At 38.5% G+C, this 24,103-nt stretch overlaps 1 protein-coding gene across 1 annotated transcript in view; it reads right to left on the reverse strand.

The window, feature by feature from the left end:
* The window catches only part of ZNF365 (zinc finger protein 365), a 104,946-nt gene that overhangs the window by 51,999 nt on the left and 28,844 nt on the right, over positions 1–24,103 (reverse strand). The gene's annotated exons all lie outside the window — the stretch shown is intronic.

Consider the following 24,103-nt stretch of genomic DNA (forward strand, 5'->3'; position numbering starts at 1 on the left):
TAGTATAGAAAAAGCATAAGCCAGTAACATAGTCATTTATTCACCATCACCACAAACATGTGAGTAATGTGTTGTGCTAGGATGTTAGGACAGCTACAACTTCACTAAGCGATAGGAATTTTTATGCTTCATTATAACCTTGTGGGACCATTGTCATATATGTGGTCCATCATTGACAGAAAGGTCATGACTGTTATCATGATGTTTTGACATCATACAAACCTTGCTGACTGGAGAGAAGCCTCTGCCCCTCCCAGAGCTAGCCAATTCTTAGAGTTGGCAAAGTACGCTCAGTGGGTTGCTCACCTTTGACATGCAAACTAATCATCTAGAGCCACACTTCTATCTGGTCAGTACATCCCAGAAGGTGACATTCCTCTACCTTAATCATCACAGGGCCAGGTGTCAGGCAACTAAGGACCATCCTTCTAGCTTAGAGCCCCATGAAATTATTGAAAGTAGCCAATCCTAAACTGTTTGCTCTGCCTAGCCTTGCCTTTCCCGTGGAAACCCCAGTAAAAACTCTAGCCTTGCTTCCTCTTGCTCCTGTCTTCTACCTCTTGGCCAGAACCTGGTGTTCCTCACATGGCTTTGAATGATGTGGCGTGCCTCCTATTTTTAGGACCTGCGAGTATAATAAACTTTGTTTCCAGAGCCTCTCCTGTAGCTGCACCATCACGTTACAGAACACAAAACTACAAAGGAACAAAGCTCTGGGTATATTTAGGATTATGGAACTTGGGCTGTGTATATCTGGCAGGGGAGCCTGTAGGGAGATTCGACTGGATCATGGAAAACCTAGACAACTATGGTGAGGAACAGACCACAGAGGCTTCTGGACAGGGGAGGGGCAGGTGCAGAGCTATGATTCAGATTAGTTTCAGCTATGTTTCAGATTAGCATGGCACTGATCAAGGCTGTAGGTAGGGGAACCAAAGAAGTTATTTCCGTCATCCAGATGAGTCAACCAGAAGGAAGAAAGAGGAGTCAAGGATTAGAAAGACAGTGACATCATCAATATAGTAGGCGAACCACACAATCAGGTGTGGGGACAAAGAGGAAGAGTTTGGTTCTGGAGTTCTAAAAATAAAACTGCTAGTATAGGCTTTAACATATAGGGAGGGATTAAAACATTTTGATTGATTATTGGCAAGTTTGTTAGTCATTACTGAGTCAAAATGGTTGTTTGGACTGGCATTTCTTTAATTATGACCAACTTGAGCATCTTATTATGTATTCATTTATTCATTCAGCAAATGTTTATCGAATTTCTACTAGATGCCAGGTATGAGTCTAACTGTGAAGGCTATAGCTGTCAGCACCATATTACGTGCCTTCATATACCATGTCTTCTTATGATGATAAATGAACAATAACCAGATAAATAAGAAAATATGTGGTACATCCGATGGTGATATGTGCTATGAAGAAAAGCAAAAAAAGGAAAGGAAGTGGGGAATGCCGAGTGTGCAGTGTGAAGTAGGGAAGGCCTCCTGAGAAAGTGACATTGACCCAAAGGCTTCACAGGTCAGCCTGAGAGCCAAAAGAAAATCTGGGGAGGGGGTTGTTTAGGCAGAGGGAACAGTAAGCACACAGGTCCTTGGCTGGACCATATCTGGCCCCCTCTTTTCAAGTAATTATTGAGAATCTGTAGTTGTTACTCTGTGAACTGTTTGTTCATATGCGCATTTGCTCTTAGCTTGCCTGTCATTTCTTATTGATTAGGAATCCTTCACATGTTAAAGAAATCAGCCCTTGCCTAGCATATATATTACAAATGTTTTCCTCAGCTTACCATTGTGTTTTTATTTTGTTTATATTGAGATTATGTATTTTTATATATGTCATATATTTAGTCATAATTGCTATACAGAAGTATTACATTTTAGGTAATAAAATTTATCAACCTTTTCTTCATGGCTTCTAGACTTTGTATCTTATGTTATCCTCACTCCATGAATGAAGAAAAATGTATTCTTTTTTTCCTTCTTTTAGTCTTATGGACTTAAAAATAACATTTAGAATGTTAATACATCTGGAGTTTATTTTGGTGTAATCAACAAAGTCAGTTGACTGTTTGAAAAACAAGGGACTCTTGAAATGAAAAACTTCTAAGACCCAAAAAACTTCTAAGACACACTTTGAGCTTCTAAAGGTGACAGAGCAGGGAGGCTGTGTGGAAACCGGCTGCAGAAGCCCCTGCTGAGGCCTGCACTCTCGGACGCCACCAGCCACTCTCTAGCCTCGTTTCCCAAAGTGCTTCTGCGGCGCTCTGGCTCCACAAGGTGATTACAGGTATCCAGCAAAAACATTTTCCATCTCAAAATAAGTTTCAGAAACCTGGGATAACTGTGTTGTAAATCCATGACAACTCTTGGACAATTGACATTCTTTAATACGTCAATGTCATTGTAAGTCCCCAGCTGTGGCACTGCAGGCCATGGAACATTTGTCTCGTAAAGTATCTTGGCTACCAGTATTCTGTATTTGGAGCAGTAGCTCCCAGACTTTGGTTACATCAGAAATATCTAGAGAGGTTTTATAACACAGACTGTTGAATCCCATTCCTGATCAATGGAATCCAAATCACTGAAGACAGCATGCAAGAATTTTTAAAACTCTCATTGACGGGTGTTTTGTGATCAGTGGGCCAAAATAGCCTCTGTTTAAAAAGTTTCCACTAGAGAACTAGACCTACAGAAAATTATCAAATGATTATTTTCTAGATTATCCCAAGGATGAGACATAACTCGTATCACTCTAGATGCATAGGAGGGAAGTTCATTCATTGCATGTAATAGATTCCTGAGAGCATCATGCTTCAATTCTCTCCTAAAACCCTGGTTGAGAAGAGCTGGACATGGTACTGGTGCCTGCAAAAAAAAGTGTACTTTCTTGGACCTTACCATCTCTTCATCTCATATCACTTACAAAAAGAACATTAAGTGTTTAATTTGATAGCAAGGGGTGGGGGTAATGGGATAAAAATCAAACTAAGCTTCATTGGACAAGCATACTCACTCATGGGCTTCTCAAATTAATACAGTTCTCAGAAATTTGGTCTGATCAATCATTTTTTGTTCTTTCTGAAGATAATATTTGCTAAGGTCTGTTATAAAAGCTCATTAATAACACAGTCATCTCTAATAAGATCTAATTTTTTTCTTTATCCTAACCCCGTGCCCTTATCTTGTTTACAATTCTTTCCTTCCATCAGTCTCTCAAAAGAGAGTATAATATACTTCAGACTCCATAAACTTCATTGCATTGTGCAAAACTATGTACATTCAGTTTTGAAAATGAGAATGATTTTAATAATCTGAATAACCTAATATGTAATCATAGTGCCAAATATCATGCTTATTATTATAATTATTTCTCTCTCTAAATCAATTCATTTGTAAGCTCAAAGCATGCATTTTATTATGTCCTAATTGGATTCAGAGAGCTGTGATCTCCTTGTAACCCTAATCCCTATTATAAAATGGAAAAATCATCATTAAATTTGATTTACATGCTCCTTTTGGGTAGTGTCACCTACATTACCCTCATGGCAAGGATTTTCTATTAAAATATCTTTTTGAACTAAGAATTCTAGTCATTTAGAATAGCCAAGATGAGCACATCTTACATCCTAGAGTTAGTATAAAAATTTAACACTTTCCTTCCTGGCTATCAAAACTAATATTCTGGCAAAACTGGAATGATTGAAAGTACTCAAATCATTCCTGGTCATCAGAACTAATATTCTGTCCAAGTCTGAATTGCTGAAATTCCCAAGGTAGATTCTGAAAACAACTAACCCTGTGAAATGCCCTATGAAGTAGGAGTCTTAGAGTCAAGTAAGCTTGAGAAATGCTGAAATTCAAAATGTATCTTAGCATACTAACTCCTTTAGAACTCCTGGAGTTTTTTTTTTTTTTTTTTTAAGTTTCTATTAAAAACGTTGTATAGATCAGGAATTGTTTTCAAGTATCTTATTTAGTGACATGCTACAGAACACAGTTTGGAAATTGATAAGAAAGACTAATATTTACGGAGTATCTATTATATAAGTTAGTTGCCACAATAAATTCATTTAACATTATAGTAAGTCTCCCCCTAGCTGGTGCCAACACATCGTGTGAAACCATCCACGAAAGAGGCCATGATATTTCCTTCCTCAGACAACTCATTAGGGATATTCCTTAGGAGACCAGAGGTGTGAGTTGAGAACAAGTTGGCAAGACAGCAAAAGTAGGTGCCAAGGGAGTCTGTGCCAGGTACTCACACAACTTAGTTTCATCTTCAAGATCAACTTCATTTCAATCTCATATGCAGTTTTTTTTTCTTGTGATCATGGAATACTCTACAAACACCCAATTGTAAGGTTTGGTGGATGAGATAACACCTAACTCATGATTAGATGGTATGGCATCTTAGATGCTATGGCATTCAGTCTCTACTAGGGCCCAGTAAAGAATTAAGAACTATTTCCAAACTGAAGAAATGATCATTTTCAGAATAGAGCATGGCCGCACTCTAAAGCCCTAGGCATCTGCACTGTTTCTCCTACTGGGGTTTACTCACAGCTCCATTTATACAGCACCTCTAGCTGCCATAGACAAGTTGAGCATCATTGGGTCTACTTGATCATTAGGCCTAAATAGTAGAGTGGTTTTCACAGAAGTCCAGACCAGCTGCAGTGCCTCCTTTAGTCTAGGTCCATTCAAAACTGGCAAATTTACAGGTTATCATCTGGTAAATAAGTCAGAGCAGTACACTCAAATGTGGGGTATGTTGCCTTTAACAACCAAAGAATTTCACAAAACATTGTGCCTTCTTAATGATGAGGGTGTAAGGTATAGCAACTTATATTCTCTTTCTTATGAGATATCACATTTCCCAGTTTACCCAACCCTAGAAGTTTCATCAAGATGAACAAGATGACATGCCTTGAATTTTCATGGGGTGTTTCTCCCACCTCTGGCATGCATGCAGCTATCAAGGCATCTAAAACACTAGTTCGTTCCTACTCACATGGCCCACTCAGCATGAGTCATCCATATAATGGACCAACATCCTGCCCTGTAGAATGGTGAGACTCGGTTTCTGTGGACTAGATTATTGCCGAAAACCAGAATACTAACATAACTCTGAACTAAGACAATGAAGAAGACAAGAAAGAAAACAGCAGTAGCTTGCAGATAAAAGCAAACTGCTTCTGATATTTTTTGGCTATTCAGAATACAGGGGTAAAACATTATCCAAATCAATAGCTGAGTATACCAAACAGATGAGTTAATGTTGACCTGAAAGAAATCAATAGCTCTGCAGCTTTCAAGATTTTGACGGTGGCACTGATCTTTGCAATTCCCTCAGGGATGTAGTATTAATTATTGTTTACTATTTGGAGAAGAAATCCCAAGGACTTATTGGATATCTCTATCATTAAAGCCTTTACTTCAACAGTGAGCATGCCAGTGTCGGGAGGCTGTCAGTACATAATTCAATCTATTTCAACCATGCTTTCAGAGATTAGCACAGTGTGGTTTTGCAGAGTTCCTGGCTTTATGTGGTATGGACTTGGGTTAACATTTCATTTTATCACCCGACTTCTAAAGCCCCCACCCCCACCCTGCCCAACTAATGGAGTATCGAGGATTTATGGTCCTGAGAAATTTGCATCAGCTCAAGGCTGGTGAGAAGTAATCCCTACAAAGATTGGATATTTTACTTTATCAACTGTGGATTCACCCTTGTAAATGACCACAGATTCTTTTGGTAAAGGCCGGGTAACAGATTTGTGGTACATAATTGTGCCAGTATTGTACGATCTTTCGTCAAGTTGACTAGACTCTCCTACATTCACGAGACCTGTTCAATTTGCGAACTAGCTCAGTTCAGAAAATTGGTGATGACAATATGATTGTTGATGACTTAGATATCAACAATCAAATCAAAATAGACAAATACATATTTTTCCAATATAAGCAATGAGCTGCCACTATCAGTTGCCAATGTCTTTAAACCCAAGTAGGCCACATTTCTATCTTTCAAAGTCTGTTTTCCAGACTTCTTCTGGTACAAAACGCTTTATCAGTCAGTATTCAGAAAAAAAAAATCTCTACAAAAATATAAAAAACTACTTGAGTGTGGTGGCAGGTGCCTCTGGTCTCAGCTACTCAGGAGGCTGAGGTGGGAGGATCACTTGAGTCAGGGAGGTGGAGGTTGCAGTGAGCTGGCATGGTGCCACTGCACTCCAGCCTGGATGACAGAGTGACAATCTGTCTCAAAAAAAAAAAAAAAAAAAAAAAAAAGCCAGAGATTTTTTTTTCAAAGAAAGAAAAACAGAAACCATTCTAGAAGAGATTAGGTGCATACAAAGCAATGGAAGGTCCAGAAGAGAGAAAGTCAAGGTAGGTCATCTCTTTATTTTCAAGTTCACTGCCAACTTACAATCAATCAAGTTATTACTTCTGTAGTCCAGGCCAAGAACTCAGAGGCTTCCAGAGACAGAAAGCTTGCTAAGTATTCTATTTACTTTCCTTTATTTATTAACCTATTTGCAATTATGTGGACCAATTAAAATGTGAAAAAATATGTGAATCATTTCTGAGTTAAGACAGAGAAAATCCTATATGCAATTCTCTTGTCTCTTTCTGTGACATAGCTATCTATAAGAATACAAATTTAAATTTAAGCTTAAGTCTCTGTGTTACAAAGATGGTGCAAGCTCCATCAAACTGAACAACAACAAAAAAATTAAATTACCGGTTCAAAGGAAACAAAATCCCAAATGTTTTTACAAGCATGTTCTAACAAATATTTATTACGAGTTAATTTCAAATTCGCACAAACTGTTTCAAAAATAGTAAATTCTAGTCTAACTTTGGTATCCAAATAAGACAATGTCAATACAAAAAAAGGAAAATTGCAGACCAATTAATTTCAACCTAAATGCAATAATGTATATAAAAATAACATGTAATGACCAAGTATGACTTATTCAAAGAGCTCAGGTTTATTTAATGTTATAAAATAAGTTAACATAATCTACTACATTAAGATTTTAAAGGAGAAATATAAAGCAAAATCTCATTTGATAAAGGAGAAAACATCTCTTAAAATTTATACATTTTTGTGATGTGTCTTAGCAAACCAGGAATTGATAGGAACTATAATAACCTAAAAAGTGTACATACCAAAAACCTACAATAATGATCATACTCAATGATAAAACATTAATTAATATATGAGGATATTTCCATGACCTTGGGTAGGAAATAAAACAAAAAAGCACTAAGCATAAAGGAAAAGACTATTGATGAACTTGACTACCTTAACATTCCGACCTTTTGTTCATCCAAAAACAGCAATAAATAATATAAGAAAAACCCTACTCCCCACTTTGAGCTATGTATTCATCTTTCGAAATTGCTTGCTATTGCTACAAATAGCTATAAATCAACTGAACAATGTCACATCAGACACTAAAATCCACGCTCAATAGCTTAACAATGTGCACCCAATCACTAATCAGTGGTATCTCTGTTAACCAATGAGAATTCCTGACAAACGACTTTGTACAAGCCCACCCTGTCCTTTCTTTTTCTTATTATTTTCCTTTAAAAACCTGCTTGTAACAAAAGCCAAATGGAGCTCATATTCAAGGTTACTTGGATCTGAGTCTTCCAGATAACTGTCCTCACTTTGGCTCAAGGAAACTCTTTAAAGTATATATCTTGCCTCAGCCTCTTCCTTTTAGACTGACAAATGTCATTATGTGCAGTTTTTACATATGCAAATGGAAGCTCAGAGAAGTTAAGTAACTTGTCTAAGTTTGCAAACATAGTAAAATTAATCCAACTGTACAGCCTCCAAATCAAAGCCAGTATGTAGTACCATCTTTAAAAGTAACATGGTCTGGAGATTGGCCATGTAACATATGTTACACTATCTTCAGGAGTAGACTCTATCAAAGCAGAATGCGCACATTTACTTTTAGATTTCCTTTCATTAGAAATATTGACCACATTAAGGAAAGCAACCTTGAAGTCAATGTTGATATTGGCAATAAATTTCCAGAGTATATTTACAATGTTCATCAGACATGTATAATATTAGTAAGATTGTTGGCTATTTGCTTAAAGTTCTTTGTTTCTATTGCCTATCTGAGCTTGTGCTAAAAGAGTTCAGAATAAATCATTCCAAAATTATACCACACTGGCATAAGGATCATTTTGAGCTAAAGGCAATTGAGACTCAATAGATGCAGGAATAGCTCTCTACTCTTCTAGGCTTTATCTGCATAAAAGCAAGGTATGGATTGCCCTTTGAGGAAGGTGCCCCTTTTATACTAGGGAGAGAAGAGCTACTGTTCTTATTCTTATCGAAGACAGAGCCAATACCAAGATGAATATGCTTAAACAGACTTTAATAAAAATAGCCCTTATCTTCCATTACTTCACCCACGTATTTTCATACTTCCTAATCACTTGAAGCCTGATTTTTTTATTACAAAAAAATTTATTATAAACATCTAATTGACTTTTTCTAGAATCACTTCAAAGTTAATTTCCCTAAAGCTATAACAGAGAGGAGATACCCTTATGCTGTCTCAGGCACCCCTTCTGATTGGTTGTTATACATCATTTGATTTTTGGAAAACTGTGTCATTTTAAAGATAGAGTATGTGGCACCTAGCTCCAGAAACTCCATTCTGGTTTGGTCATTTCACACAATGGCCTCCCATAAACTTTGTTTAACAACTCCAAACTGTTTTTCTCCATTAGAAGGGTAAATAAGCCCCTGAGTCTAACTTATTCAATTCTAACCAGCCTACTTTTTTGTGAGCCCCAAACCATACAAATATTGACAAAATGTATGTGCTTTTTTCTGTCAAAAAAAGAAATACTGACCAGAGTTGAGACTTTCATTTTGATGTTCAAATATCAATACTATAAGATAGACCACTTAAAATTATACTGATAGTGAATACATTAGATTCTATTTTTTATTCCTTTAGTTGTTTGTACATTTTTGTCATTATTTTTCTACCTTTTCAATTTTTCTACATTTAAATTGTTTATTATGTCCAAAATGAAAATCATAAAACAAAGTAATTCGAGGTCTTAGTTCCATTCCTGTCCCCTCCTTCCTGTTCTCTCACTCCCTTTAGAATTAACTGTTTTTATTAGGTTTTAGTTTATCACTTCATTGCTTCCTTCTGTAAATACATACATATTTTCTTTTTCATATATATCCCTTTCCCTTTCATGCAAAAAGTCAGTCTTTTTAAGAAAAGTAAATTTGTTACTTGCTGTCAAGGAGCTTGAAGTTTGAGAAAATTAAGAGACTCAGTCTGTATTCTGTGCCACTCTCTAGGTGATTCCTGGAATGTCATTCTATTAAACATGGTTTAGTTTCTCCAAGTATTAAAACAAAAGACAGGAGATGAAAGATCTCTAAGTTCTGTTCATTTCTAAGGCAAAAATAAAACAACAAAATTTGAGTTGTGGATGTTGAATCACATCTAGCTTGAGTTGGAGAAAGAGATCTGAGGAATATTAGCAAGTGTCCCAGTGTTTTTATTTAGATGAGTTGATTTTCATTTCTTCTCATTTTCTATGCCAACTCTTTAGCGGTAAAGCCTGCAGGCATGAACTGTAGTTGAACCAAACATGGCATAGCAAATTGATGAGAATGGACATTTTATTCATTTTTATAGCAGGTTCTATTTACGAAAGACTATTAAATGTTTTATTCACTGGGATCATTACCGGTATTTTAAAAAAATGACTACTACGGCACAAAGTACTAAAGTAGTCTACTCCAAACACTTCAGACAAGATGCACACTAATAATCAGCATTAGGCTGATGCAGGAGCAAACATTATAATGACGCAAAGGAAGGAGAAAGAATCACATGTTTAGTTCAAGTACATTCAAGTCGTTGAGGACCAATGTTGGAAATTTTTAGGAAACAACACAAGTGGTCATTGCTAAACAAAGTAAGTACACTTTCTGAGGTTATTTCTCTTGAAAAGAAATACATATTTTAATATTATTTCCAGTAAGTCTTATGCTAACAAAATAGGTCTATTTGACCTCAAGTAATCTGAAATTCTCTGGGTTATTGAATTACTGAGAAACATGCCTTCAAGGGCTCTTTAATTGGTTTGGAGAAGTACATTAAATTATAGTAATAAAGGTTAAGCATCCCAAATCCAAAATACCAAAATCTGCAATACTCAAAAATCTAAAACTTCTTGGGTGCCAACATGACACTCAAATGAAATGTTCACTGGAGTATTTTGGATTTCAAGCTTTCTGATTGGGGATGCCCAACTAGTAAGTATAATGCAAATATTCTAAAATGTAAAAAAAAAAAAAAAAAAATACAAAACACTTCTAGTCTCAAGTATTTCCGAAAAAGGAGGCTCAACCTGTAACTTCATGTTCTACAATTATATATCTCCGCCCCAATAAGGTTCAACATAAATAGAAAAAGTTTATTTTGAGCTGCAAAGGATCCATGACTTTTCAAACATCTTTAATCCATCCATTTTTTTTCTCATTTTCTCTCCTCAAGACATTCGAAATAATAGGCTATCCATTCGAGATATCAGACATTTGGTTTTGGGATTCAGTATTAGGAAAACATGGGAACATTTCATATGAAAAGCATTCTTCAGAGAATGAATACCTAGAGAAACTACTTCTCTTTCTTTTGTTAGGAGGACATTAACTTGGGTACAAATCACTCTTTTACCAAGTTGTTTCTTGCATTTAGCTTTCTTTGTGTTCAGCTTATGCTGAGTTTTAGTTTCATAGTTGTTTTTTTCTGGTAATATTTTATCTGACCAGGTAGAAGCCTAAGACACTTGACCTGTGTAAGGACCTGTGCTGAGGGAGGAATCAAGAGATTTGCACAGCTCAGAGCAGAGGGCAATCTAAGAAATAGAATGCAAAGGTGAAATCTAAATGAAAAACCAGGGAAATTATGTGATTGAAGTGTCAATCCAAGAATAAAGATAGGAACATCCAGTTCTGAGTAGAAGGGGAATAATTTGTGGCTGACCAATGCTTCCTTCAAGAACACTATAAACACTGAATAAAATACAGATTAACTCTCAAAAACATCAGATAGCTGTTGAACCAAAGAGGACGAGAATGGCTAATTTTCTAAACAGAAAAGAACCTCAGAAAGGTGAGTTGGTACCAGGCAGTCACTTTTCCCTGGGGGCATTTGCAAATTTTAAGAAACTGGCAATTTAAGGTTTTCCTAGACTGCTGTTAGAAATAAATACCAGCAAAGATTTTAGTGGTCTTGAGGGTCTGTAGAGAATTGAAGATGAGGAACCTCAAACACACAACCCCTCAACACTTTTGCCAATTTCAGAAAATGTGAGGGCAGGAGATTGAAAAGTTAAACAGAAAATATATGAAACAGAAGGTAGCATGCTTTTCCTGTACTTATGGTACTAGAGAAATAAGAGTACATTTTAGAACTTGCAAGCTAAGCCCAAAACCTGAATATCAGAAGAGTTTTTTTACTGTCTGATAATGCTAATGAGATCAAGATTCTAGATTCTGCCAGAGAGAGAGAGAGCCCAGTGAACATAGCAAGCCTTCAGCTGAAAACCCTAAGAAACAATATCTTAATAGCAGGACCATATCGGAGGTAGACTGAGTCTTATCAAAACTGAATATCAGCCTCAACTCAGTTCAAACCCTCATTACTTTAAATAATCAGTCTTAATTTCGTTTGCCCAGTAGTGGAAAGGGTGAACACACTGGGGAGAAAGAAAAAGTCATGTGGAGCCTATATAATTCTTATATGCAGTGATCAGCATTTGATTAAAAAAAATTCTAGACATGCTGAGAGTCAGGACTTTGTTACTGAAAACCAAGAGAAAAAAATGCAATAGAAATGGAGCCACAGGTAACCTAGATATTAGAATTAGCAAAGACTTTTACTGTAATTAATATGTTCAAAAAAATAAGAAAGTACTTTTTAAAATGAGGAATTTCTTAGAGAACTGTAACCTCTAAAAACAAATCAGATGAAAATTTTAGATTTTAAAAATGTAACACCCGAAATTATGAGTTTGCCTGGGACTAGACACACAAGACAGGATTAATGAACCAGAAGAATGGGCAATGGAAAATATTCAAACACAGAGAGAATAAGGATGGAAAATAAGAAAAAGCACAGGAAACATGTGGAACACAGTGAAAAGGCGTAGCATACATATAGTCTCTATCCCAAAAGGATAGAAAAGAATGAGGCAGAAGAAATATTTGAAAATATAGTAGCCACACATTCAAGAAGCAACCATAAGCAACATGAATACAAATAAAATCACACTTAAACACATCATAATAAAACTGCTGAAAACCAAAGGCAAGACAAGGAAGAGAATCTGAGTGTGAAGCAAAAGGTTAGAAACTAGGGAAATGCCATATGCACAGAAAAAAAGAAGATGCATTACCTGGATGATCTGAAACTAGGCCTCATAAAACTTAAAAATTAACACCAGATGGCCATGGATAGCCCCTCAATGTTCCCGGAACTCAAACAGAAAAACAATTCCAGGAATGTACATCAGGGGGTCCAGCCCTAAACAGTTCTAGGAAAATATCGCATGAGGTCCAGCCCTAAACCATACCAGGAAAGAAACCCATAAGGTCAAGCCCCGACCAATCAGAACCAGACACCTTGCTCAGGCCATAGCCAGACCCAATCATCTTGCGCCTTAAGCTTTGTTCGAACTTCGCGCCAAAATCTGTGTTTGAACTAATGTTTGCCTATATAAACAGCCTGTAATAAGCGTTCGGGGTCCCAGGGCCAACTTAGAGCTTGGGACCCTAGCGCGCTAGCAATAAATAACTCTCTGCTGTGAATCTCGTGTCGGTGATCCTTCGCTGCGACCCCTGCCCAGGAGGGAATCGAGAGTTCGGTTCCAACAGATCCACTGGGTAGTACAATTGGCAGAGTATTTCAGAAATGGAGCTGAAAACTTGTAAGGATAAAGCTCCAGATAGATAGCCAGACACAGTGGCTCACATTTGCCGGCACTTTGGGAGGCCAGTGTGGGAAAATTGCTAAAGCGTAAGAGTTTGAGACCAGTCTGGGCAACATAGTGTCTCTATAAAAATCAAAGCAAAATTAAAAAAAAAAAAAAACAAATTAGTCAGATATGGTGGTATGCCTGTGGTCCTAGCTACATGGGAGGCTGAGGTGGGTGGATCTTGTGAGCCCAGGAGGTGAGCTCTGATTGCACCACTGCATTCCAGCCTGGGTGACAGAGATTCTGTCTCAGAAAAAAAAAAAAAAGAGCTAGATAGGATAATTTTGAGCTTCATTTATAGTTCACTTGTGCTAAGAAGCCTAAAAATAATGATTAAAATCCTAAGTAATTTTTGCACTAATTAGAGTCACAAAGCATTTCTTCTTTATTATATCCAATAAACTAATATATATAATTTATTGGCTGAGAAACACTGTAAGTTTTAGGAAGTGTTTGCTTCTCGCTGATAATCCTGAATTTATGAGGACTGCTATCTGTGACTCTCTCAGTCAGGAGCCCAGCCTTTGAAAAACTGAACCAAAGAAAGGAAGATATAGTGAGTGCATCAGAGTCATCTACAGGCATATTTCTGTTTCACATTGTTTACAAGAATGATTCAGAAGTTTTGATAGAGGATCGTGAAGAGAGGGCCAATATATGCATATTGGATGGCTCCTTCTCAAATTTCTGGTTAAAAACCTTTGCTTCTCTTAGTGAATGCAAAGGAACCATCTAAAAATCCTATTAAGATGCAGATTCCAATTCAATGGATCTAGGGTGGGACCTGGGATTCCTCATTTCTAACAAACTTCCAAGTGATACTGGATTCTGATGGACTACAGACCACTTTTTAAAATGAAGTTTTAGGTACACCCTAAATCACTTAAATTTGACCACTCTGGCTGACAGTTGTGAATTGCCTTAAGACAGAGAGCGTCAAAAGTTTTCCTAAGAAAACAGAGTGGTGCTCAGTGATTGTACTTTTGAAGTGTTTACTATAATATATTCTGAACGCTAACTACTGTGTTTGCAGAAGATGTTAATGCATGTTCCCTTGGAAGAAACAGTTCCATGGTCAAATAAGTTTAGGGAGCATTTGTATCCTTTTTTCTCCTCTAAAAGATTCACAATGCACATTTTCATTGTTGTAATGCTGAACCGTCTACAGTAGGGAAATATGTTTAGCCTGACAATTCCTTTATTTAACTGGTATGAGTCAGAGGAACTAGCGATCCATGGAACACACTTTGAGAAATATCACCATATCATTGAGCAGTAGTTTACAACTTTGGTGTATATCAGAATTAGTTGGAGAGCTAATAGAAAACATCAGATGCCTTTGTAGTTTTACTAAATTCCAGAGGTAACTGTGATACCCCTCAGGATTTGAGAAACATTGCTATAGAGTAATCTCAGAGGAGTTTTTGTTACTACTTGAGGATGGAGAGTTGCCTGTTAGCCAAGCTTCTCTCTTTCCAACTTGCTCTGCCAAAGTCCGTGCTATCTCTGGGAGGACCAGCATCAGCTTTGAACTGCCTTCATTTAAGGAAGAGCATTCAGATCAGATGGTGCTCAATGGTAGTTTAATGGGAATAGCATTGAATCTGTAAATTACTTTTGGTAGTATGACCATTTTCATGATACTGATTCTTCCTATCCATGAGCATGGAATGTTTTTCCATTTGTTTCTGTCCTCTCTTATTTCCTTTAGCAGTGGTTTGTAGTTCTCCTTGAAGAGGTCCTTCACATCTCTTGTTAGCTGTATTCCTAGGTATTTTATTCTTTTTCTAGCAATTGTGAATGGGAGTTAATTCATGATTTGGCTCTCTGCTTACCTGTTGTTGGTGTATTGGAACGCTAACAATTTTTGCACATTGATTTTGTATCCTGAGAGTTTGCTGAAGTTGCTTTTTAGCTTAAGAAGCTTTTGGGTTGAGACAATGGGATTTTCTAGATCATGTCAACTGCAAACATAAATAATTTGACTTCCTCTCTCCCTATTTGAATACTGTTTATTTCCTTCTCTTGCCTGATTGCCCTGGCCAGAACTTCCAATATGATGTTGAATAAGAGTGGTAAGAAAGGGCAGCCTTGTCTTGTGCTGATTTTCAAAGGGAATGCTTCCAGCTTTTGCCCATTCAGTATGATATTGGCTGTGGGTTTGTTATATATGGCTCTCCTTATTTTGAGGTATGTTCCTTCAATATCTAGTTTATTTAGAGTTTCTAATATGAAGGGATGTCAAATTTTATTGAAGGCCTTTTCTGCATCTATTGAGATAATCATGTGGTATTTGTCTTTAGTTTTGCCTATGCAATGAATTACATTTATTGCATTTGCATATATTGAGCCAACCTTGCATCCTGGGGAAGAAGCCAATTTGATAGTGATGGATAAACTTTTTGATGTGCTGCTGGATTCGGTTTGCCAGTATTTTATTGAGGATTTTTGCATTAATGTTCATCAGGGATATTGGCTTGAAGTTTTCTTTTTTTCTTGTCTTCTGCTAGTTTTGGGTTTTGTTTGGTTTTGGTTCTTGGTGTTAGGTTATCAATTTGAGATCTTTCCAGCTTTTTGATGTGGGCATTTAATGCCATAAATTTACCTCTTGACATTACTTTAGTTGCGTCCCAGAGATTCTGGTACATTGTCTCTTTGTTCTCATTAGTTTTAAAATTCATATGAAACCAAAAAAGAGCCTGAATAGCCAAGACAATCCTAAGCAAAAAGAACAAAGCTGGAGTCACCATGCTACCCAACTTTAAACTGTACTACACGGCTATGGTAATGAAAACAGCATGGTACTGGCACAAAAACAGACACATAAACCAATGGAACAGAATAGAGAACTCAGAAACAAGACTGCTCAGCTACAACAATCGAATCTTCAACAAACCTGACAAAAACAAGCAAAGAGGAAAGGAGTCCCTATTTAATAAATAGTGCTGGGAGAACTGGCTAGCCACATGCAGAAAATTGGAACTGGATTCCTTCCTTGCACCTTATACAAAAATTAACTCAAGATGGATTAAAGACTTAAATGTAAAACCTAAAACTATAAAAACCCTAGAAGAAAATCTAGGCAATACCATTTAGGACATAGACATAACACAGATTTCATGATGAAAACACCAAAAGCAGTTTTGCAACAAAAGCAAAAATTGACATGTGTGATCTGATTAAACTAAAGAGCTTCTGCACAGCAAAATAAACTATCATCAGAGTGAACAGACAACTTACAAAACGGGAGAAAATTTTTGCAATCTATCCCTCTGACAAAGGTCTAACATCCAGAGTCCACAAGGAACTTAAACAAATTTACAATTGAAAAAAAAAATCCCACTAAAAAGTGGACAAAGGGCATGAACAGACACTTCTCAAAAGAAGACATTTATGCAACTGACAAACATATGAAAAAAAGTTTAACATCACTGATCATTAGAGAAATGCAAATCAAAACTACAACGATATACCATCTCACACTAGTCAGAATGGCAAGTATTAAAAAGTCCAGAAGCAATAGATGCTGGCAAGGTTGTAGAGAAAATGGAACACTTTTACACTGTTGGTGGGAGTGTAAATTATTTCAACCATTGTGGAAGACAGTGTGATGATTCCTCAAAGACCTAGAAGCAGAAATACTGTTTGACATGAAAATACCACAGACATGGAATAAACCCAAATGCCCATCAGTGATAGACTGGATAAAGAAAATGTGGTACATATATACCATGGAATACTATACAGCCATAAAAAGGAATGAGATCATGTCCTTTACAGGGACATGGATGGAACTGGAAGCCATTATCCTCATCAAACTAATGCAGGAACAGAAAACCAAACACCACATGTTCTCACAAGTTGGAGCTGAATAATACGAACACATAGACATAGGGAGAGGAACTACATACACAGGTGCCTATGGGTTGGGAGGGAGAGCATCAGGAAGAATAGCTAATGGATGCTGAGCATAATACCAAGGTGATGGGTTGATCTGTGCAGCAAACTGCCATGGCACATGTTTACCTATGTAACAAATCCTGCACATGTACCCTGGAACTTAAAATAAAAGTTGAAGGAAAAAAAAAGAGAGAGATTCCTCTATACATTCTACATACTGCAGGAATTCCTCAAAGTCTTTTCATTGTAATCTCCTAGTCAACAGTAGCTATCCCTTAGCCCTGCTCCAAATCACAGCTCAAGAGAGTTTTCTCTCTAGAACCAATTTATTGGTTCTTTGAACAAGGCTTCGTCAATCAGGATTTTAGTAGCAGTCAGTGAACAAAACCAACAAAGCAGTCCCATGAGGTAAAAGGAAGGGAAAGACAATAAACAGGTAAACCAATAAATAAGATAATTTCAGAGAGTAGTCAGTGCTGTTGAGAAAATACATGGTGCCATGGGACAGAGAATGACTAAGTCAGGGATTCTGTTGAGATCCTGTGGTCCTAAATGGCTATAAATGCACTAGGGCCAGTCAGAGTAATGTGGACACCATCACAGAGAGGAAATTGACCCTGAGAGTTCAGATGGGATTGGCCCTGATGCTTCAGAAAACTTCACCAGCTACCCCCATATATTTTTGGTCATGAGGCAGCCTGTATCTCCTGTACCCACAATTGCATGACTGGCTTATACAGGACCCCAAATAAATATTGGTGAATGGTTGATTGGTTGGGTGGATTAATATCTAGTTAACTCTAGTGATTCTGACAAGATCCATCTGGTGAGGACTTAAACCAGGACTTGTTTAAGCTATTGAGCCAAACTGATTGTTCAGTTTGATGAACAGCTCCCTCCTATTAGGCATATGCAGTACTCTGTACCTGACCCTGAAGCACAAGAAGGAAATGGGCTGAGTAAGAATACAAAAAAAAAAAAAAACCTTTTGTGCCACAGAGTCAATGACCACTTCATTACAGCCCAACTGGAATGCACTACAGACCCTTCAAGGGAAATGGTTCCTCACTTCCCCAAGTACTTGAAGCGGGTGTGGTCTATTCATCAGGGTGCTTAGTTGCAGGCAACAGAGATGGATTCTAGAGATCTGTTAGAAAAGAGTTTATTAAAATGGCATTCTTACATCACATTATCTCTGGGGAGGACAGAGAACCAGATGTGGAGGTGCTAGCCAGCCAGAAACAATGCCAAAATTATACCATTGAACTGGTCTACTGAAAACACTAAGATTCTGCTGTCAGAACTGTCATTGCCAATGCCTCAGGCAACTGGATGGAGCTGCTGCCTCCATTCTCTTCCATCACCAGACAGGATTTTAGACACACCCCACCTCTTTAAGTTAATTCCTTTGGACCAAAGCTTGGGGTGGACATATCTGATAGGCAGAGTCTAAGTCGCAGAGTTTCCGGAAAAGCTAGGAAGGTGAGCATGTGGCATTTTCAGCTTCTAAGTAGGAGATGGCCCTACCCCATCAGGGAAGGAATCCCCTGCAGATACAAGAAGGGGGTTTGAATTCCGAACAGCCAAAAAGAAGGGCAGATGTCAACTACAGCTGGAGTAGAGAAAGCAGATCCGAGAAAAGAAGACCAGAGACACTATCTTGACCCTGCTGGGGAATAAAAACATAGGGCACTAAGAAGCAAAGCAAAGCAATTGCATGAAGGTGCAAAATCAATGCATCAATATATGAGTAGAGTGTTCTACAATCTAGTCTTGCCAGTAGCTCTGATATTTTGGTCTCTAGGCATTGGGCTTGTGTGTTAATAAGTATTGGTTAATTCATAACTTGGGAGGGGAATTTTATTTCCTGGCCCATATATCCCCCAAAAGATGCTGTTGGTATTTGTTTTCTGACACTCTCTTTTCTAAGTCTCCATATTTAGCCAATAGTCTCAAATAAACAAATATATTAAGTACTGACTCTGTGCCAGGTATTATGCTAAAAACTTTATATGGATATCTTATTGAATCTGCACCATAATCCTGAATACAAAGAGAGACAATGAAGCTCTAATAGATTAAGTAAATTGCTCAAGATAATAAAACTAGTAAGTGGCGGAGCCTGATGTCTTTCTTTAGATATGTTAATACCTATCTGTTTCTATTAGATAGGTTAATATCTTCAAACAGGTTATAGTCAGTTCTTCACCACCATTCAGACCGTTTAATGTAACTTTATGATTTTCTGCTCTAGTTCATTAAACGTTGCCTTTCGTTTTAGTACACAGGGAAGAATCTTGTTTTTCTATGTCCAAGTTCTTGGTTAGAAAGTTATTAGGGGAGGCCGGGCGTGGTGGCTCACGCCTGTAATCCCAGCACTTTGGGAGGCCCAGACGGGCGGATCACAAGGTCAGGAGATCGAGACCATCCTGGCTAACACAATGAAACCCCATCTCTACTAAAAATACAAAAAATTAGCCGGGCGAGGTTGCGGGCGCCTGTAGTCCCAGCTACTCAGGAGGCTGAGGCAGGAGAATGGCGTGAACCTGGGGGCGGAGATTGCAGTGAGCCGAGATCGCGCCACTGCACTCCAGCCTGGGCGACAGAGCGAGACTCCGTCTCAAAAAAAAAAAAAAAAAAAAAAAGAAAGTTATTAGGGGAGAGAGAAGACTTTATGGTTGTTCCCATGTGCTTTCCACATGTCCAAGGCAAGACATCATTCTATCTATTTTCCAGATGAGGAAACTGGACCCACAGTCAAAGCAGATGTAATTTGTAAAGCAGGATGCCAACACCAGTGCCCTTACAACGGCACCATTGTTGAGGAAGGGCAAATAGATTGTGATTTGTGTGCTGACTAACTGGTATATTCATTTTCTATGGCTGCTGTAACAAATTATCACAAATTTAGTGGCTTAAACAACACATAGTTATTATCTAAAGGATTCTTCCAAAGTTAAAAGTTTGGGTCGGTAGACGTTCTGCCTACTACAGCTGGTTAAGGCTGTGTTAAGAAGGATTCTAAGGCTGTGTCTGTGTTCATCAGGAAAGATAACCCTGGTCAGTTAGCAACGTCTACCATGGATTCAGAAGGAAATACCATGTATTTTCTATCTTACCATAGATGCAGGTTAAAGAAGGAGAGTATTAAAATACCTACTGATAAGGCTGTAGGACCAATAGGTTCATATGCCTCCTACACAGTAATAGTTCAATACACTGAGGCAGAAGGGTTTGCAGCAGAAAAAGAGTTTAACGATCACAGGGCACTGAGTCAGGAGATGGGAGGCGACCCTCAAATCCATCTCCCTGATTTTTCCTGGGCTGGCGTTTTTAAGGAGATCAGGGACAATGAGGGTCAAAAGTCAAAAGTTTTCCTAAGAAGGGTAAAGGGGATATGGGAACTGCATTCTTTAGTGAGTCAGCATCTTGTGGGGTCCTTCAGGCAAGCAGGTATCAGTAGTTTCACTGGTACACAGGACCTGAAGGAATATCTCAGAGGAAAAGCTTAATGTTTTGTAGTATTTGAGTTGTTATCTATACAGCAGTTCAGGGGAGCTATAGTCTTACAGCGGGGTCTGCATGATTCTGGGACAATAGGCCACAGACCACTATGGGGAAGCAGGTCAGAGAGCAAGCTGACCTCATGACAAACACCGACTGTGCTGCCAGCTTGGTTTATTTTTGTTTCTCCCCTCCATGCTTCTCTGATTAATTTTATAAAATTTGTAGGAATGGCTTCAATAAGAGGAGTGGCAGCCAGTTTGTGGGCTCCAGCCCTTGCTGGAAGGACCCTTAGAAGCAGAAGCAGAGTGCTCCAACACTCTGCCTGATTCCATACCGTTGTAGTTTTTCTATTCCTAGAGCTGGAGCTACTTGTCCCTCTGGCAAGCTGAGCCCCTGCCCAGGTTCCAGGAATGATGCTGTCTCACTGGATCTCCTGAATCCCTACACAGCGGCAGGCCCAGCTAGGTGCTGGAGCATCAGGGTAGATACAGTTCTCCACAATGGAATACAACACTACAGGATAGCTGCAGACCTGATGGGCTTACCCTTAAAACAGGGAGACAGACTGGCCAAGAAATAGATATACAAGGAAAAATTATGTTACTTCCCAGGGCTCACTTGTCCTATGCTTTCTACCTCCATGACCACACTCAGACTGCCTAAAATGCTCTGTTCTGTTTTGCTAACTCCAATCCTGTTCATTCTGCAAACACTACTTCCTCTTTGATCCTCCCCAGCTGGAAGAAAGTCCATTTTCTCATTGTACTTTTGTTTTTTAGCATATCTGAGGCCACTGATGTTCCTATACTTCACAAATACCTTATTGAGGACCCACTCTATGCTGGGTACTGCATCTGGCACTCGGGACATACCAGGGATAAAAGGTACAGACTTGGCCCCTTGTTATGGAAACAACAGAACAGTGAGGAAAGCAGATATGCGTCAAGTCATCACACCATTAAATATTATAAAGGGGCACCTGGAATCAGTCCTACAAGGAATAGGCACATGGTATTCTGAGAGTTATGAAGCTGCCTTGGGGAAGTGACAATTGATCTCAAATCTGAAGGCTGAACAGAAATTAACTAGATGAAAAAGAAAGAGAAGGCCGTTCCAGGCAGAAGACACAACATGTCAGGGAAGCAGTGCGTGGAGAGAGCACGGTATCTCCAATGCTCTGAAAGGAAGGCAGTGGCTGGAAAGGAGCAAGAGGTCTGGTGCTGGCTGGAGTGGAGAGGCAGGCCAGAGCCAGCGCATGCAGGGCAAATTCAAAGCTTTGATCTTCATCCCAATAACTAACTGTGTGTCCACTCTACTTGCCCTTACTCACTCTAAGCTCCTCCAGTATCGCTTACCCTTTAAGAATCTTGGTTCCCTCTACCAGACCTCTGTGTTTATGACTACATGAGAAGTGTTAGCTATGATTTCAAGCTACAGGCACACTTAAAGATAAAAATACAGTACATTCCTGAGAATGGGGAAGTGGGGTCTCACCCTTGAACAAAGAATTAGGGCTTGGAAAGAGGAGAGGTTGAGATATAAAACCATCTTTCTGTTTCTCTATGATACACTCAACCAAAGTGAACAACGCCACTTGTCAGTCAGCAAACAACCAATGTGGAATGTCCACAAACATATGCACTAATATCTAACAGACTTCAATCTGAGACTTTGAAATTCCTTGGCAAGTTGGGGTCCTCAGCTCTAAGGGGTGGCAGAGGTCTGGAGCTTGCAGAGTGGCAATGTCTATAACCTCCACAGTGGCTTCCATAGGTGCAATAACTGATCATAAATGTTAAAAACAGAATTGCAGGACACTGAGAACCTTTATGTAATCAACAAATGCATATAGGACCATTTTCTGGACTTTTGTCAATGAGGAGGCAGAACATGGTGAAGGAGCATTGGCTGAGATGTAGAAAGACAATTTCTTTTTCTCACTGAAGCTCTGTCACAGAGGCGTTCCTGGGCCCTGGAAACCCTTTCAAGCCATCATAAGCCCCACTCTCATTGCAAAATGTGATGATGTCACCTGCTTAAGTATATTAATAAGAAAGGCAAAAGCTGAAGAATAATCAAAACTACCTGGAAAATGCCTGAAGAAGGCATGATGCTGGAGCCTGACATCACACACACCATCTCTAAGTCCAACATTGCTAATTTATCTTCCAGGGCTAGAAAGAACTGCTGTTGATTTAACTGAACACCAGATGAGGTTCCTGGCTTGCATTCAGGAGTCATGTTGTAACAAAAAATGTACCTTCTCTTTAAACACTCAAATCACACTCAGGGAGGTGAGATGCTTCCGTTCCAAGAAGCACATCATGCTGAGGTAATAATAGTAACAGATGTACATCTCCCATTTCCCCAACTGCTGTCTCTCCACCTGCTAAGAGTAGAAACTTGTACCTCCTCAGCCCTACTTGCTTCAAAAGGATTCTGTACGAATAAATATGGGTGCGTGTTATCTTTGTGACTTTACAAAGTTTACAAACTTTGCAAAGCCCAAGTCAGTGAAATAAAATCTCCAAAATCAAGTTACCATGTCAACACTAAGTTTTATGTGGCCAACATTTACATTAATATAATATCAGTATATATATATAACAATAGAATCCCAAGGCTACAAGTATTTTTGGAAGAACCCAGCCCAATTCCCAACCCAGTGTAGAATCCCAGTCTAACATGAAGGAAAGAGTAGCTCAGAGACAGGGAGCTCACTTTTTAACTAGGTGACCTATTCCATTGTGCTTAGAAATTTTTCATTTAGTGATTTGATATCTGCTTCCTCAGAACTTTCTCTCACAGATTTCAGTAATATCTTTTGCAGCCACACAAAATATGTATTTTTCTATGTGATAACACCTCAGATACTTAAGGGCAGCAATCATCTCTCCTCTTCTCACAAGACATTGGTACCAAAGTTCTCACTTACCAACCTAGGCATCTACCTCCACATATGCAACATGTATCAGTGTCCCCATTACAGGGTGGGAAGGAGAATCTAGCCTGCCTATGTGTGAGGTGCCTCTACTGGAAAAACTCTTTTCCATCCTGGAATAATAGCTGAAAATCCAGAGCAAATTTAACCCAGGGCTACGGTTTGAATACTCCTTTCTTAAATGAAAATTTCAGATGTGTTCTGACCCAGAACGTGAACAACAACAACAAAAGGAACACAAAAGATAAAATGTACTTAATTCCACAAAAAGGCATTCAATTTCTAAAGCTCTCCATCATTTAAACATTTGGAAATTGCTCCAGGGCTTGTTTGGGATTGAGCAGGCATGCCACCCCTGGAACTCACTTCTGAAGGATCCAGATTGCGCAGGATCAAGATACTGGGATTTATGTTTTCTAACAAACTGAGATAATCAGGAATGTCACAGCTATTTCTCAAAAACACTATAACCTGGGGAACCCGTTAACCCTGACATAAATACAGTTGACTCTTGAGCGATATAGATTTGAACTGAGCGGGTCCAGTTTTATCCTGATTTCTTCTGCCACCAAAGGTAGCAAAACAAACCCTTCCTCCTCCTTTTCCTCCTCAGCCCACCCAATGTGAAGACAATGAGGATGAAGACCTCTACGATGATCCACGTCCACTTAATGAATGTAACTATATCTTCTCTTCCTTA

The sequence above is a fragment of the Macaca mulatta genome, chromosome 9 (assembly GCF_049350105.2).
Source record: "Macaca mulatta isolate MMU2019108-1 chromosome 9, T2T-MMU8v2.0, whole genome shotgun sequence".
Classification (NCBI taxonomy): domain Eukaryota; kingdom Metazoa; phylum Chordata; class Mammalia; order Primates; family Cercopithecidae; genus Macaca; species Macaca mulatta.